Source organism: Pan troglodytes, chromosome 1 (assembly GCF_028858775.2).
Source record: "Pan troglodytes isolate AG18354 chromosome 1, NHGRI_mPanTro3-v2.0_pri, whole genome shotgun sequence".
NCBI classification, from domain to species: domain Eukaryota; kingdom Metazoa; phylum Chordata; class Mammalia; order Primates; family Hominidae; genus Pan; species Pan troglodytes.
The window spans coordinates 30,590,990-30,609,521 of record NC_072398.2 but is presented as its reverse complement, the minus strand read 5'-3'; the positions used below and the strand labels follow the sequence as shown (position 1 = coordinate 30,609,521).

The 18,532-nt window shown below is 40.6% G+C and overlaps 1 long non-coding RNA gene across 1 annotated transcript; it reads left to right on the top strand.

Moving 5' to 3' along the window:
* The first annotated feature begins 2,251 nt into the window (after positions 1-2,251).
* On the top strand, positions 2,252-18,162 carry LOC112208634 (uncharacterized). The gene is made up of 3 exons (XR_002943136.2): positions 2,252-2,344; positions 15,533-15,630; positions 17,592-18,162. It is a non-coding gene; the product is annotated as an uncharacterized LOC112208634 (long non-coding RNA).
* Positions 18,163-18,532: the final 370 nt, after the last annotated feature.

The window sequence follows — 18,532 nt, the reverse complement described above, 5'->3', positions numbered from 1 at the left end:
TAGGGCAGTGTGGGAGGGAAATGTGGGGTCACAGCCCCCACACAGAGTCCCCACTGGGGTACTGCCTAGTGGAGCTATGAGAAGAGGGCCCTCATCCTCCCATCCTCCAGACCCCAGAACAGTAGATCCACCAACAGCTTGCATGGTGAGCCTGGAAAAGCCATAGACAATGCCAGCCCATGAAAGTGTGTCCGGAATTGGTGGGTTCTTGGTCTCACTGACTTCAAGAATGAAGCCGCAGACCCTCACAGTGAGTGTTACAGTTCTTAAAGGTGGCATGTCCAGAGTTTGTTCCTTCTGATGTTTGAATGTGTTCGGAGTTTCTTCCTTCTGGTGGGTTTGTGGTCTTGCTGGCTCAGGAGTGAAGCTGCAGACCTTCGTGGTGAGTGTTACAGCTCTTAAGGTGGTGTGTCTGGAGTTGTTCATTCCTCCTGGTGGGTTCGTGGTCTCGCTGGCTTCAGGAGTGAAGCTGCAGACATTCGCGGCGAGTGTTACAGCTCATAAAGGCAGTGTGGACCCAAAGAGTGAGCAGCAGCAAGATTTATTGCAAGGAGCAAAAGAACAAAGCTTCCACAGTGTGGAAGTGGACCCAAGCAGGTTGCCACTGCTGGCTCGGGCAGCCTGCTTTTTTCCTTTTATCTGGCCCCACCCATATCCTACTAGGCTCATAGGCAGAAGGAACTTGCCTGGTCTCAATGAGACTGTGAACTTAAGACTTTTGGGTTAATGCTGAAATGAGTTAAGACTTTGGTGAACTGTTGGCATAATTGTGTCTGTTCTCATGTTGCAATAAAGAACTGCCTGTGACTGGGTAATTTATAAAGGAAAAAGGTTTAATTGACTCATAGTTCCACAGGGGCTCAGGAAACTTACAATCATGGCAGAAGGGGAGGCAAATGTGTCCTTCTTCACATGGTGGCGAGAGAGAAGTGCCAAACAAAGGTGGAAAAACACTTGATAAAACCATCAGATCTTGTGAGAACTCACTTGCTATCATTAGAAGAGCATGAGAGAACCATCCCATAATCTAATCACCTCCCATGAGTTCCCTCCCCAACAGGTGGGGATTACAATTCGGATTACAATTCAAGATGGGATTTCAGTGGGGACACAGATCTAGACCATATCATTCTGCCCCTGGTCCCTCCCAAATCTCACCTTTCTCACATTTCAAAACACAATTATGCCAACGTTCCCCAGCATAATAAAGTGCACAATAAATGTAATGTGCTTGAATCCTGCTGAAACCATCACCTGCCGGCACTCCCCCTGCCCACCCCCTATGGTTTGTGGAAAAATTGTCTTCCACAAAACCAGTCCCTAGTGCCAAAAAGGTTGGGGGACTGCTGATCTATGGGACTATTGGGTTGGTTTCAGTGTGAGGTGCTGGTGACTGGCACCAGAGTGGGAGCAGTCAACACACCAGGGTATTATCATTGGTTGTCTCTGAGTGTTAAGATTATGGACTATTTTTCTGCTTCTTTATGTATTTTTAGTCTTTGCACATGTTCTACAAAGAATAAATTACTTGTGTAATCATAGGAAATAAATACTACCTCTTACCCTCTCCCCTGCCCCAGTCTGGCATAATTGAAAAATGAACGCTTAGAGAAAGGAGGTCACCCAAGATCAGACTTCAGAATTCAAATTTAATAAGATCTACTTGTTATTCACGATAGAGTTTGTCGAACATTTTCACCAAATTTTAGCAACAAGTTTGAGTGCTGCAGGAGATAACGAGAAGTGAAAAGATGGTGAGGGAGACAAAACAAAACAAAATTGGCAAAGAAAAAGATGGCATTTTAAATAGCAACACGAACAGTCTGCCTAAGGACTAATCTACTGTGTGAGAAAATGATTTTTAATTGAAAAGTTCTTTTTGAGAAAGTTTTTAAAAAGTCTTATATGAAAATATGGAATATATAAGAATTTAACTAATACCTTGTGTTTAGGGTGCATTATAACTGTATAAGGAATTTTTACATGAAAATTTGGGAGAACAAGAGAGAACATCATGTAATAATGTGATTAAACTTGTTACTCAGCCATTTTACAAATTCTGGAATATAAAGGACAAGGTAGAGTATGTTCCAAGGCAGGCAGTGGCCACACACTGCTTGGCTTGTAGGCCCTATTAGGGATTTTGGTGTTTCTCCTAAACACCAGTGGAAAACCACTGAAGTATTTTAAGCAAGAAGTAGCTTGATCAGGCTTGAGTTTCAAAAGGTTCACTTTTTTTTTTTTTTAAACAGGGGTCATATCAGAAAGATATGTTTGATGAAATTAACTACAGAATCAAGAAGTATATACTCAAAAACGCAAATACTACAATATATAAGACAGTGTAAGTACATTTTCATTAAAAAATGAATTGTGTGAGTCCCAGAAGTTACAAGATTACACTGGGAAGAATGAGTGATCATAAAGTAAAAATATTCACGATTGAACTGACCACTTATGGAACTAACCCATGCTGCACTTTCTGTCTCCCACAATGTGGCCCTGTTTTCTGTTTCTATCGTCTCTGTTCCACCTCTGTCCATCTTATGTTATCTGTCTCTCATTGACTGTTGGTGGTTGACAATACCATGTGAACACAGAGTGAAATTACATCTCTTACAAAATATGAAGGATTTCATACAGACAATAAAGGTGATATTGGAGAACTGCTTCACCAATCATGGTCATTAACTGTGAGGATCTGTGAGACTTTAACCAGCACAGCATCACTGTGGCTGACTCAGCAATTTTTTTCCACTACCAATGATTAACCTAAGCAGATGATGGTAGTCCTGTTCCTTTTACCACTTATTTATTTCAGAATGAGTTAAGCAGACATTAAAAGCAGACTATAACAGAGGATCTCTTTTTAAGATTTTCAAGTTTGGAAAATTCTGCTTTGATGCTAAGAGGCAGAATAAAACCCAGAAAGATTCATTCAATCTGACTTATTAATATTTGGAAGAGGTCAGTTTATTCTGCTCAGTTCAATTAAAATCAAATAACTTTAGTGGATAGGAATTATTCAAAAGTTTTTAATACTAGGATCTATTACTCTAGGCAAGCCATACCTAAATAATCTATACAGTTAGGGGCAGGCTAATTTCGGGCAGCAGGAAACAGTCAGCTAAAATAGAGCAGAGACGGAGGAAAATACCACTTGGAGTGCCACTCACATGTTTAAGGGCAGACATGAAAAGGTAGGCAAGTGTTTCTCTTTCTTTTGGCAAGCATTTTATAGGAAAAATTCTACAAAGCTAGGAGACTACCTGGTAAAGCTAAGCCCATTTAGAAGGGGAGGGAAGGAAGAAAATAATGCAAAAAGTCAGAGTTCAGTATTGACAAGGGATCTTTTCATTGCATGTGATTGATGACTGACGGTTTGCCCCTGCTTTTTGATTCCTGTTTGCTAATTTCCCATTTTATTTACCCATAATCCACTCATTACTCTGATGAACCATGGAAGCAGTGGTCCACAAATCTGTGTTAGTTTCTCTGTTCTCTCTGCAGTCTTTTAGAGGTACCTGCTAACACAGATTTAAAGATCCCCTGTAAGTCAAAATTAGCTATGCTTGGTGGCACATGCCCATAGTCCCAGCTACTTGGGAGGCTGAGGCAGGAGAATTGCTTGAACCCGAGAGGTGGAGGTTGCAGTAAGCGGAGATCGCACCTGGGTGACAGAGCAAGACTCCATCTCAAAAAAAAAAAAAAAAGAAAAATCCCCTGTAAGTTAATGACTTCCACTTTCTATCTCTTGCCTTGAACGCCCATACTTCCTTCTCCCTACAGATAATCTACCTTGAAAGAATTTGCCGCCAACTCAGTAAACAGGTCAGTTTAATAAAATCATTGACTCCTAATAATCTTTGCCACTGCAGTGTTCCTGGGCACTAGGCTGGTGCCTCTTAACTCTGGCTGCATGGTAGAAATGTGTGAGGAGTTTTTTTTAAAAAAGACTAATATCATCTCAGCTTGTAGAGACTAGAATTTGATTGGTCTGGGTCGGTTATTTGGTGATTTTTTTTTTTTTTTTTTTTTTTTTTTTTGCCAGAGTCTCGCTCTGTCGCCCAGGCTGGAGTGCAGTGGTGCGATCTTGGCTCACTGCAAGCTCCGCCTTCCTGGTTCACACCGTTCTCCTGCCTCAGCCTCCCAAGTAGCTGAGACTACAGGCGCCTGCCACCATGCCTGGACAGTTTTTTTTTTGTTTTGTTTTTTGTTTGTGGTTTTTTTTTGTATTTTTAGTAGAGACAGGTTTCACCGTGTTAGCCAGGATGGTCTTGATCTGATTTCGTGATCCGCCCGCCTCGGCCTCCCAAAGTGCTGGGGTTACTGGTGTGAGTCACCCCACCTGGTCTATTTGGTGATTTTATTGTGCAGCTAGGGTTAAGACAACCTAACTAAGCCCTGGGTTTTGGCTGCTCTTCTGCATGGTTTGTTCACTGTTCTCTGTGCATTTCTTCAGTCCTCTCTCCTTTGCCTGCACTCCACAACCACAAAGCAAGATGGCAACCCTCTTGCTCTCAACATTTGTGTAGAACCTTTTACAGAGTTGGGCTGTTTCTCTCCTATAGCTCTATTTAGTTGATACACAACAGGAAGTTGTCTTCAAGCATACTTTCTATCAAGGCATTATGCTATCCAGAATTCTGTATTGAATTCTGAATGTCTACTTTAAATAATTAAGATAACAGAACTCAAGGTTACCAACTCATTGACCTTTCCAGGTCCTTTTCCATTTCTCTTTAGAAATTGATCCGTTTTCTGTAGATTTCAAGTAGATTGATACTCTCCATCTCCTTTTCTTTTCTTTTTTCTTTTTGAGACAGAGTCTCACTCTGTCCTTCAGGCTGGAGCGCAGTGGCATGATCTCGGCTCACCGCAACCTCTGCCTCCCAGGTTCAAGCAACTCTCCTGCCTCAGCCTCTCTAGTAGCTGAGATTTACAGGTGCCTGCCACCACACTGGTCTAATTTTTTTTGTTGTTGTTTTGTTTTTAGTAGAGATGGGGTTTCACCATGTTGGCCAGGCTGGCCTTGAACTCCTAACCTCAAGTGAACCACCCACCTTGGCCTCCCAAAGGGCTGGGATTACAGATGTGAGCCACTGTGCCTGGCTTCTCCATATTCTTTATATCATTTGTTCCTCCTGTCTTCAATCATCATCCTTTCTATTTTCCTTTCCTTATTGTTAACTTTTTATATTTTAGTTGCATTCTCCTTCACTAACATAATTTATTTCTAGTCACTCCTTAGATAATGCTACTCAATTCAGACAGTTCATTCTGTACTCACGTCTTCCTTTGTACTTTTTAATTGCTTACTTGTTGTTTTTGACATCTTAGTGGAATTTTTGAGCTACTCAAAAGTGAGTGCTGTTTTAACTACCTCTTATAACCAGTAAGTGTTCTGTATACATAAAGCACACAATAAATGGCTAATTAATATCCAGTTTTCTGTTGAACAAGTACAATACTTAAATCTTTTCTGCCTGAGCCAAGTCCGAGATATAACTGTCTTATCTACTATAGTGACTGGCCTGCATAGCCATCTGTCTAAACCCTGAGACTGAAATTCTTTAGTGTGGAGATCTCTATCTGCAGACATGAATATGGCTTGATGATGATCAAAAATACTCCCCTCGCTGAACACACAAGCCTTTGGTTGGCAGCCAAAGGCAATTATGTGTAAAATCTGAAGCTATTTCTAATTCTGAGTTTCATGTCTTCAGTGCTTTCTCCAAGAGCCACCCTATTTTCAAGGAATTAGCATCAGGACAGCCATTGGCTGCCATAGATGTTTAGTGATCCATAGATCTTTTGCATAGTTTGAAAATATGCATTTTCTGGCAGGGCGTGGTGGCTCAAGCCTGTAATCCCAGCACTTTGGGAGGCTGAAGCAGGTCAGGAGTTTGAGACCAGCCTGGCCAACATGGTGAAACCCTATCTCTACTAAAAATACAAAAATTAGCTGGGCATAGTGGCACACGTCTGTCATCCCAGCTACTCGGGAGGCTGAGGCAGGAGAATTGCTTGAGCCCAGGAGACAGAGGTTGCAGTGAGCCAAGATAGTGCCACTACACTCCAGCCTGGCCCACAGAGTGAGACTCTGTCTCAAAAAAAAAAAAAAAAAAAGAAAAGAAAGAAAATATGCATTTTCCCTGCACACCTAAATTGGAATTGACTGATCTCTGCTAACCATATGTAATAGTCACATGATTCTTTGTATGAGTCTGGCCTATACACAGTGCAGCATGGTGTTATGTACTTTTTTTTTTTAACTTGTTTTAAGTCTATATGTAACTTCTTGAGGATAGAAAAGATTGTATCTCTCTAGAGATAGAATGGTACAGCTACCAAGACTGGTACAGCTGGTAATGGCTCAATTTTTGTGGCTTAGCTGATCGACTGGACCAATGAGAGCTGAAATTATCAAGGTACAGGAGGTGATGCTGAGTGGTCCTCAAGCTTTGATATGCTTAGAATCACCTGGAAAACTTTTGATTCAGAACTTTTGATGCAGTAGACCTGGGATTGGTGGGAGGATTTGCATTTCTTTTTGTTGTTGTTGTTTTTGAGATGGAGTCTTGCTCTGTTGCCAGGCTGGGGTACAGTGGTGCAATCCTCGGCTCACTGCAACCTCTGACTCCCGGGTTGAAGCGATTCCCCTGACTCAGCCTCCCAAGTAGCTGGGACTACAGGTGTGCGCTACCACACCCGGCTAATTTTTGTATTTTAGTACAGACGGGGTTTCACCATGTTGGCCAGGATGGTCTCGATCTCCTGACCTCATGATCTGCCTGCTTTGCCTCCCAAAGTGCTGGGATTACAGACGTGAGCCACTGCGCCTGGCCAGATTTGCATTTCTAATAAGTCCTTAGGTGATGCCGCTGCTGCTGCTCCAGGGATCACACTTTAAGAATCACTGCCCACAACTGTACCAGGAATTTAGCTTGTCTTTTGGGAGATTGGCGGGCAGAGCAGGATCTTGTTGAGTTGCAAGTGTCTGACGGCCTGACCATAATTTATGACTAGAGAGTGGTGGTCCAACCTTCCTCTCATATGTCCATGGGAGTGAACAAGCTGCTCTGTCTGTTTCATGAACACTTTTATTAGTTCGTCTCTGAGTCAATGTTTAACATACTTGATTACAATGTTAGGACAGAAACATTATGCTCAAAGCTCTAGGGATACTTCCAAAATGTCACCGTTGAAAAGTACCAACCCAGGCAGCAGGGTTAGGATTGCCCATCTCTTTAGTACTTGGACTATTACCTGTGGGTCTTGAACATTTTTGCAGGATATACAGGCAGAGGAGAGGAGGATGTTATAGAAAGACTAAAGACTTCTGGAGTCAGCAGCCATGCAATCATGGTATTTAAGCACTCTAAGACTCATTTTTCTCTTCTTAAAAGCAGTATATTGGCCAGGCATGGTAGCTCATGCCTGTAATCCCAGCACTTTGGGAGGCCGAGGCGGGCGGATCATGAGGTCAGGAGTTCGAGAGCAGTCTGGCCAACCTGGTGAAATCCCGCCTCTACTAAAAATACAAAAATTAGTCGGGCTTGGTGGTATGCACCTGTAATCCCAGCTTACCCGGGAGGCTGAGGCAGAAGAATTGCTTGAACCCGGGAGGTGGAGGTTGCAGTGAGCCGGGATCGCACCACTGCAGTCCAGCCTGGGCAACAGAGCAAGACTCCATCTCAAACAACAACAAAAAAAGCAATATATTAATACTTCATGAAGAAGGTATAAGAATTAAAAATGTATAAGATCCCTCCTTTTGTATGGAACACCCAATATTTCCTAATAAACAGTGACTAAGTTCCTATCTTTATAACTTTGTCATGGGGTCCCTATCTGCTCTGCAGAGATAGCTGGATGAGTTATGCCTCTGAGAAGGCAGGGGTGGCTGCAAACTGTGGATTTTGTCAGACCCACTTAAAAGCAGATATAGGGAGGCTAGTGATTTGAACAATCGGTATATAAGTATTAGATGAGAGTCTCCATGATACAGAAACTATGGCTCATGTAAGTGTTTTTTTGCTTTTTACTGTTGACAGGGTAAGCCTTGGACAGGAATTGGGAGTCCTTCAAATTTGTCTTAATGCTCCTGACCTCTCCATTCTATGGCTCCTTTCTCCCAATGTCTATCTCCCTATCAAATCTTACTCTCTGAAAGCTCTTTGCTCTCCTAACCTCAACCTGGTGAGATTGACTGTTACCATAAGCTCCTATTACGTGTGTCATATCCTTCAGGTGTACTGAGGTGGAAATAGACCAGGTGGAGAACCACTGTTTTTGCATTTTCAGTGTTAATCCTTATTGCTAACTGGGAATTGAAGGGCTCTCTCTTCTACTGAGGGAATCTCAGATACCAGCAAGCAGGTAAGAAAGACTAAAGTGCCTTAGATAGCTTCTACATGTAGATAAGATTGACCCTGTGTTCAAACTGAAGCTAACTATGTTATGTCCTTCTAATATGGACACGTAGCATCAGAAAAATCAAAATACATACATGGTACACACAACTGCCATTTGAAGCCAGTTTTTCTCATTGTAGGAAACTACTACAGGGGCAATCTCCAACCAGATTCTTTTACTAAAACATAGCATTTTGTTAGAATAAAAATGCTCTTAGAGCCTCTGTTAAAGGAAATAACTCTTTTGTTTTCATGATTTGAACCTCAGAAACTGAAAACACCTCGGGAAAGAAAAAGGACCCCTTCAGCTCTGCTGGGATTCTGCAGTGTGGCTCCAGCATGTCTAGGGGTTTCAAACCTGATGCTAAGACCATCAGTCCTGCGATAAGGAGGAAGCTTAAAATAGCAGGAACAAAGGACAGCTTATACAGTCCATAGAATATGAAGTGATGACAAGCACAGCAAAAAGAATTTGAGAGTGAAAAGGAAATTGCACAAGAGGGCAGGATAAAGAGATCCTAAATACCCCTAGTTTCAGTTTCTAGGAGGGGAAAAAATTCAAAGAATATTCCTACCTTTCAAAGGTATTTGTTCAAATGCAATGGCCTCCACTTAGTCTACCAGAGTTCTTTATCTCAGTTATCTAACTCTTTGGATTTGCTCACGTGAGCTGAAAATCTCAGAGGCTTTTTTCCTGAGGTTCTCGAAAGACCCTGTTGCAGGCTTGAGGGGAAGATCATAGCTTTTTGTTTCATTACCACTAGAATGGGTGACCAGGTGCTATGCCATTTCTTTTAGCTTTACAATAAAAAGGAGCTTCTTACCCACTCTTTTCTCAGCAGTACTATGGCAAGAGATCCCCAGAAGGAAAGACAGAGGGAGCTGAACAGTATTTAGTAAATCTGAACCACCTGGGATGTTTCTTTTCGATAATACACCCTCTCTTCAGAAAAAAAAAAAAAATGTTCCACACTATATGCCGATAACATCCTCTATTCCCTGCTTAGTTTGATCATTATGGGTACTTTGGGAAAGCATCTTATACTTTGTAAGTGACAGAGCTACCAAGACCTATTTGTATCGGGTACCAAGCTAGATAGAAACTGTATATAATTCACTCACTACATTCTTGTAGAAACAGAATGTGGTAGCTATTTTTGGCCCTGTTTTGAAGTGACAGAATTGAGGTATAAAGAAGTTAATTTGTTTAGCCCATGCTCACAAATCCTGTAAGTAGCAGGATTCAGACTATGGTATGTAAGATTATAAACACCTGCATTTCTCTGGTGGCCGTGAGATGTAGGCAACGTAATCAGCCAAGGAACAGAAAATTAGACACGTGTTGAAATTTGGTAATGAATCATTCTCCTGTCTCCCTCTAAATTCTAAACCAGATAGATAGTGGGATAAGATAAATGAATATCAGTCTTTTTTTTTGTACTGGAAATAGCAGATTCGAAAACATGGCTTGGAGGAGAGGCTATAATTAAGTTACCTAATTGCTTCCCCATGAGTTGAACCAATGAACTCACCAAGCTGCAGAGAGCCCAGTAAGAATACTGCAGGCTTTCCCCCTGCCCTAGTTTTCTTGCCCAGGGAAGGAGTGAAATTGGGACATGTTGGAATCTGTTGGAAGGGGCTGGTTACACTGCCCTCTCCTCCATTCTTGCCAGTGTTCAGTTCCTTCTTCCATTCTTGCCAATCTGATAATTTATTCTTTTGCTCTTAGGAGGTAAAGAATGGATAGAAAGGACAAAAGCGCCTTTCCCATTTTTTTCTTCTTTGGAATGAAATGTATTTTTTTCCCTTCCAAGGAAATATGAAGAGGTAGTGTTTAAATGTCTCCCTAAAAGTAATGAAACTATCTTTTTAGAAGCTTCTGTTTTGAATTCGCAGAAAAGATTTGAAATTGTTTCTAGTTGAGCTGAGTTGATTTTAATGCCTATAAACTTTGTGATCAGAGACAATACTTTAGCTTCCAAATTGCAAAATTAATGTTGGCTCATCTGCTTAAAGTCAGATAACTCTACCCTTTGGGTAAGCAAGTGAAACACCCAGTCATTTTGGTGGAGAAAAGCAGTGGAGCCAATTGTTTAACCGGATTGGCCAAAAAAGAAATGAGAGGGATAGATTTCAGATGCAAGCCATATGCTTCTGTTCCAAGGGGGAAAAATGAAAGCAGTCAGAACATTTGGTGGAGAAGGAGGGCCTGAATGCAAATTTACATGAACAAAGGAACAGCCAAGGAGAAAGACATAGAAAGATGATATAACAGCTGCAGACAAATACGCAAGTTAAAGATGACTTTGATACTGGTGAAGAATGCTGACTAATTTTGTCAAGTTTTTGATGCTGAGACAACATCAGAAGCAACTTTCACCTTGTTCAGGGATGACCTCATGTGTTCAAATTGCAAAGAACTTTGTGTGAGTCAGTAGCACCATCTTTGCATTTAACACAAAGTTGCTTAATTGAGGGACAAGATGATGGTCAAGCTCCAGTTTGATGCTTTTTGAGGGACATTGTGGCCAACATTTAGATTACATACTGTGTTTTTCCTCTTGGAGCTATGATTTCCACTAGAAGAAGGTCAAGAGTGTGACTTTGGCATATTGTGAGTAGTTTGGTGATATATCCCAGATTTGTCTAGTGAATTTTAACATTTTGTTGATTAACATTTACTGAGAGTTCTTCACCTGATCTAGTTATTCTGAACATTCTTTGACATGGTTATACTCTCTTTCATCTTGAAAACACATGTATCAGTCAACCACATAAACAACTGGCCCTTTACTGGAATCAGATCAGAATTCTCATCCCAGGTCTGACACTCACCTTTCTGTGAGCCTGGGGAAGTAACTTTATTCATTCTTTCAACAAATATTTTTTAGGTACCTACATCTTTTCAGCACTGGAGATGATTTCTGCCTTCATGGACTCTAAGCTGAGTGAGGAAGACAGACCATTAAGCAGGTCATTAAAACCAAGTGCCATAAGAGCTATTTTAGGGGACCTACAGGAAGGAGCCTATGGCAGTGCAGAAGAGATACGTCTGTCTTAAAGGGTCAGAGAGAGCTTTCTCATGGTTTAAGCTGAGTCTGAAGAGGTTAAATAAATATCCGAGGAGCAAGTGCTTTGAAAGAAAGGAACTGCGTTTTAGACAGGGAGAAAAGAGAGCTGCAAGCAGGGAACTTGAATTCAGAGAATTTCAGTTTGCTGAGAACACGAAGTGTGAGGAAGGCCAGAGGGAGCCTGGAGAGGTTGGGGGAGAGAGATAAGAGGAATGTGGTGGGAAGTAAGCTGGAAGAAGTAGGTAAGATCTTTGGTTCCTTTAAACACAAAATAGTAATAATAATGTCCACTACACACACAAATTCTGAGAATCAAAGGAGAAAATGTTCACAGAACAGTTTTGTAATCTACAAAGCACTAGACAAAGGCAAGAAGACATTCTGACTGGGGTGTTGGCTGTAAACTGTGGTTCACTTTTCCAGGAGCAGGAACAGTTCTGCCCAGAGTTATGCTCTGAAGATCTTTTTGACCAACGTTGCAATGTGACAGGAGTTTTTTGTGAAAACATAAATTGCAATAATATGGTGTATTTGTATATTTGTTTTCTATTTCCTTATACATTTTTTATAGATGTCTTTATTAGTTACTATTGGCAATGCCTGGTATATATGGCCAACCAACATGAGAAACATTTCCCAGAACCCTGAAATCATATCATAGAGGCAATGATCACACACAGAGGTGGTTTTAAGTACTCACTGGACAATTGCTGTTTGCTCTGTCACCATCAATTCTAGGGTCTCTCGGTTGATAGCTGAATCAAGCTTAAGTTTTTTTTCTATGTCCCAATTCATCCCTTCTTTCTGGTTTTGTTCTCAAGAATAAATTTTAGCAATGCATTGTGAGTAATTTTCTTCAGAATAGCCAGCCAGTATTTCTTCTCTGTTGGTTAAACCCAAAACCTGGGTTTTTGCACTCAGCTTGTGGCTCAGGTCACTGTGTAAGCCTAGGACTCGTTATTTTTATATTTTCTTCCTCTGATAAGAGAGACTCGGGACACATAAGTGTTAAGCCTATCTAAATGTTTCGCCCTGATTTCAAATGGATTTGCCATTTTCTAAGGAAAGGTATGTGTAGCTGGCGGATAGCTATAGTATGTGTACACACTTATAGTATGTGTGAACACTTATAACACTATAGTTTCGCGTAATTTCAGTACCTGGTTTCCAAGCTGCCAAGTTTCTTGAACAGAGAACGTGAGTGAAGTTTGAAGCCAGAGGGAAGATGCGAAGAGATTATTAGCTTTTCAACTCGGTTATTTACAATTCCTGTATTTCTCTTAAGGATCCAGAAAAGGAAGTGTCTGAAAAAAAGAACATTTTGCTTAGAACTGATACTTTGGCATTTGGTAATACTTACTTCTCTTGTTTTTTATTTTTTTAGATGGAGTCTTGCTCCGTTGCCCAGGATGGAGTGCAGTGGCATGATCTCGGCTCACTGCAACCTCTGCCTCCCCAGTTCAAGTGATTCTCCTGAGTCAGCCTCTGGAGTAGCTGGGACTTCAGACATGGGCCACCATGCCCGGCTAATTTTTGTATTTTTAGTAGAGACGGATTTCTCCACATTGGTCAGACTAGTCTCAAACTCGTGATTTCAGGTGATCCACCCGTCTCGGCCTCCCAAAGTGCTGGGATTACAGGAGTGAGCCACTGCACCTGGCCAGTAAGACTTATCTTAAAACATTTTTTGTTGCTGTTATTTTTGGCACAGACCTTTTTTTTTTTTTTTTAATCATTTTTGGAATCACAATTGTCTTTTTAACTTTGAAGTGTTTTCCCTTATATCTGGAAGATGGGGCGGGTGGTTCAGTGAGGTATCTGAGTTGGTGGAGATGTCTATGTTGGAAGGCAAGTTGGGAAGAGCAACGCAGTACATGGAGAAGGCTAGTTTGGGAAGTTGTGGGGGTGCAAATGATATATTTTCTGCTGTTGAGAAGTCCGGTTAGCTTTGGCTTTTGAGAGCGTCACTCTGGGAATGTGCGTATGTCTGTGTGTGGGGGCAAGAAGGAGGCCACACCAGTGGGATTATAAAGAGGCTTTGAATTGTACCCCCACCACTCCACCAGAATTGTTAGAAACTTAGTTCCCAGATATCCACTCAACCCTCTTTGGCAGGATCCCTGGGAGGCTCAGTTGTCCTTGGAAGCCAGTAAAATTCTTTGTTGGTGGTTGTGGAGGCCAGCATCTGATCAGCTGCTCAGTAGCCATAGCTGCTGCTTCTGTTGCCCTGGCTGCTGGACTTGGAGGCTTCCTGGTTGCTAGTGACTTGGCTTGCGCGGCTGCGCCCTGTCCCTGCTGGGGCTGGTTTATGTGGCTCTGATGGTTATACATGCCGAAGTCACTCCTCTCCTATGTGTTCCTCAAGTGCTCTTCACAGTGGAGCCAGGAGAACCTTACTGTTCTTTCTTCAATTCCCAGTATGGCCTCACTCTGTTTCTTGCAGCGCCCCCTAGTGTTAGCACACTTTCATTCAGTTATCTTTTCCATCTGTCTCTTGGCTCAAGTTCCTACAGATCAGGGTAGGAATCACATAGGATTGTCCCATTTAGCAAATAAAGATAGAGAATGTCCAGTTAAATTTGAGTTTCAGATAAATAATGAAGAATTTTTTAACATAAGTATGTCTCAAATGTCACATGGGACATACTTATACTAAAACATTCTTCATTGGTTATCTAAAATTCAAATTGAATTGGGTGTCCTGTATTTTATCAATAAATACTAGATTCGAATTAGTGATCTTCCCGTTTCCAAGCCCCTCGTTACACTTAGAATATTGCTAGTGTAACAGATCGCATATGGAAAAGAAAGAAATTGGCTCCTTTTTAAAGCAAATTTTAGTATACAAGTACTCTGAGCAATGCAGCTGTGGACCAGGGCTAAGTTAATATGCTTTTTAAGAAGCATGGTTTCCTTAAAGTTTAATATCCAAAAGCTAGCTCCATAGTTTTATAGTTTGAATTTCCAAAAGCGTGGACATTGAGTTTGGCTTGCGAATAAATCTTTAGGAATTGAATAACTTTTTATTTACATCAAATGAGTAGTAGAATCTAATGATTCAGACACCTGAATTGTGAAAAGTCAAAATATTTGTATATTGATTGGGTCATACAAGGTCATTTTATGGGAAATGTAATGTGAGCAATTATTTTCTTTTTTTTTTTTTTTGAGACAGAGTCTCGCTCTGTCGCCCAGGCTGGAATGCAGTGGCATTATCTCGGCTCACTGCAAGCTCTGTCTCCCAGGTTCACGCCATTCTCCTGCCTCAGCCTCCCGAGTAGTTGGGACTACAGGCGCCCGCCACCACGCCTAGCTAATTTTTGTATTTTTAGTAGAGATGGGATTTCATCGTGTTAGCCAGGATGGTCTCGATCTCCTGACCTTGTGATCCGCCTGCCTCAGCCTCCCAAAGTGCTGGGATAACAGGTGTGAGCCACCGCACCCGACCTATTTCCCTTTTTTTTTTTTTTTGGATGTAAAAATGTAATTCATTTTAGGGGGAAGGGACATTGTGTCTACATGGTGGCAACAGTTTAGTGAACAGATCCACAAACGTCTGTCAATAAAAACAAACAACTTCCCAAAAGTCCATCAATGGGACAGCTCCGCATATCCAGATAGATAGATACATCGAAAGATAGATAGATAGATAGATAGATAGATAGATAGATAGATGATAGAATGAATAATATTCAGCCATCAAAAGAAAGGGGATTCTGATACATGCCATGGCATGGATAAACCCTGAGGACATTATACTAAGTGAAATAAGTCAATTACAAGAGGACAAATATCACATGATTCCATATATATATATATATATATATATATATATATATATAAAAGATAAGGTATATTCTAGATGCTTATAAAAGAAAGGTACCTAGAATAGTTAAATTCATAAAGACAGAAAGTAAAATGGTGGTTGCCAGGGGCTAGGGGGAGGGGAGAAATGGAGAGTTGTTTAATGGTGTGAGTTTTTTATTGTATTTATTTATTTATTTATTATTTATTTTTTAAGACGGAGTCTCATTCTGTTGCCAGGCTGGAGTGCAATGGTGCAATCTTGGCTCACTGCAACCTCCGCCTCCTGGGTTCAAATGATTCTCCTGCCTCAGCCTCCTAAGTAGCTGGGACTACAGGTGTGTGCCACCACCCCCTGCTAAAAATAAAGACAAAAATAAACTGAGTCTGCAGAGGTTAAATAAATATTTGAGGAACAAGTGTTTTAGACAGGGAGACAAGAGAGCTGCGAGCAGGGAACTTTAATTCAGAGAATTTCGGTTTGCTGAGAACATGAAGTGTGAGGAAGGCCGGAGGGAGCTTCAATAACTACAAACATGTTGCTTTAATAATTTGATTACAGATTGAGAAAAAGGATTTATTTTCTTACTTACCCATCATTTTGACAAACTAGAGTAATAAGGGAGATGTGTGGATAAGGATTTCTGACAGCACTGGCACTGGGGAAAACAAATGTCACTAGCTATCTCAGTAGGAGCTGCACAAAATGCAATTTCCTTTTTTGTTCCTTTTGTATTTCCTGATTTTACTTACATGTGTTGTTCTTGCTATATGAAGTCATAAGAATATTTAACTTCTAAATGGGGGACAGAAATAAATGAGAAAAGTCAGACTCCAAATATAACCATTTAGAGCAATGATAAAGTGATATTTTAAATTAATGAATAAATCATTTATTATATGCTACTTCCTTAAACAATGTCTTTAACATGATGTTAATGACTCCCTTTTAGTAAATTGTTCTCCAGGTAATTCCCACCTGATATTTTTCTCCAAGAGACAATTTTAGTTCCCAGGAAGAAGCCTACGTTTTGACACTTTTACAGCCATAAGACTGGGCGGTTTTTTGGCTAACACCATAATTTTAAGAAGTGGTTGTGCTTTTGTAAAAGTAACTTGGAGCCTTCAAACAGCTGGCAACTTTTGGATTTTTGTGTAAAATATTTAGGGAAGAAATGTGAAATATTCAGTATAAAATATCTCAGTTCATATGCTGAGGTGCTACTGATTTAAGTAAAGTGGAGAATAAAGTAGAGTCAGTGATTTACTCAGTTTACTCATTCATCCCATTCATTGATTCACTGGGCAAATATGAATCAAGGATTTACTAGGTCAGGTAGTATTTTGAGTTTGATTTTGGTGGATGAGCAGTCAGAGATGCCTTTTGAATGGAGATACTGTGAAGCTTTTGTTTCCCTGGTAGTTTTCTTTTTTTGTATGGATTATCTAGATAATTGTGTAAACCTTCATATTAACTTTGGCTGTATATTGAAGCAGATAGTCTGAGTCCTAACACTGAAATGATACTCCAGAACATTGAGAAGGAAGAAAGCAATGTTACCGATGCTTAAATGCCACGGCATCCTGCCCACAAGAGGCTCTTGGGCATAGCTTACATTTCTCTGTCTCATTGCACACTCATGGGGATATTCTCAAGCCCTCTCCATGTGTGCTCTGCCTGAGTGCCAAACTCGCTGCTGGTCACTGATGTGATCCCACAGCTAGCAGCCTGGCTATCCTCCCCTTCATTTGAACAGAGGAAGTTCTTCACCATTTAGAACCCAATATTCACTCCCAGCTTTCCTACTTGAAAATTCGTTTATTATCCTTCCCATATTTTCTCTAAACAAACTTTCTCAGAATGTTGTTAAAATTCTGAAAGGGATGACAAAAACTATTGGTACAGGAAGGCGGCAGGGCAAGGATATGACCAGTGGGAGAAAAGTTAAACCATTGCATGCCAATAAACAAAGGTGAGCGCTGGGAAGCCAACTGACCTGCTATGTGGCACGAATGAATGAAACAAACCACTGTATTCCAGAAACAGGAAATAATGTCCATTAAGAAATAACTGTTTCCCGTTTTGTTCCATCAGTCATAAAATGTCATCACGTGAGTTGTGATCAGTCTGTAACTCTATCCACATGATGCTTCAGCTTTTGTTCTCTCTTTTTCTTTTTGTCGGCCTGGTCTTTGCCTGGGAGGACTTTATGTTTCCACTGGGAGAGAAAGGGAGAAAAAGATCTTCTTGGTACTATTAAGCTTTTAAAGGATATTTACTGTTTTTCTTTTCCTACAGACCACAACCAATTGCTCCTCCTTCCCATTGAAAGAAACCCAGGCTGTACCTGCTCTTTCATCTCCTCTGTGGAAAACATCTATCGGCTGGAAGCCCTGAGTCTTCATTTTCAAGGATTTTAGTTGTAAGCTGTTTAAGGCATAAGCTAAAGTTTCAGGCAGAGGTAATTTTAGTAGTTAAGCCTGATTTTTACTTCCACCCTCTGTCCTCCAGGGCCATATGGGAAGCTTTCTGTGAGTGGATAAGCTCTTTAGCTAAGATGTAAACATGTTCCCTGGTATCTGATAAAGGTTCCTGGAGACTGACACTTTAAAAAAAAAAAAAAAAGAAAGTGAGGAAAAGAAGAAAAGGAGAAACTGAATCCAAGGTTTACAAAGGGATTAGAAAACTGTACCCCAGATGGAAAATTTTATGGGCTCTGGAGAAAATGTATAAGTGAAATATCGGTATCATAAAATAACAGGAAATAGTGTAATCTACCTGATGGAGAAAATTGTCACTTTAAAAAAACTATCCTAATTTCCTTCAAAATTGTTCTTGTTTTTGAGCCAATAAACTTCAGCTAAGCTCACCATGGGTCTTTCTTCTGCCAAACTCCTACTTGCCAACAGAACCTTTGTGTGTTTACAATTGAAACTTTTCCATTCTATTTTTTTCTAATTAAAATAAAGCCACCCAGAGGCAGACCGAAATCATACAATAAGGAAAGAAAATTGCTAATGATCTGGGTAAATTATGATCCAGAAGTTTAGAGGAAAATTAGAGTGCATATTATAGCAAAGAACTCAAAACAAATTTGGGGTCAACCCAAAGAAATGTATAAGGGGGAAATCCTAAGTTTTCCTTTAATAAGTAATAATGATAATACAGTTAGTTTTAACTATGTGCATGGTAGAAGATAAATCAGCAGATGAATGCCTGAGGCACTTACTATGGGGAAA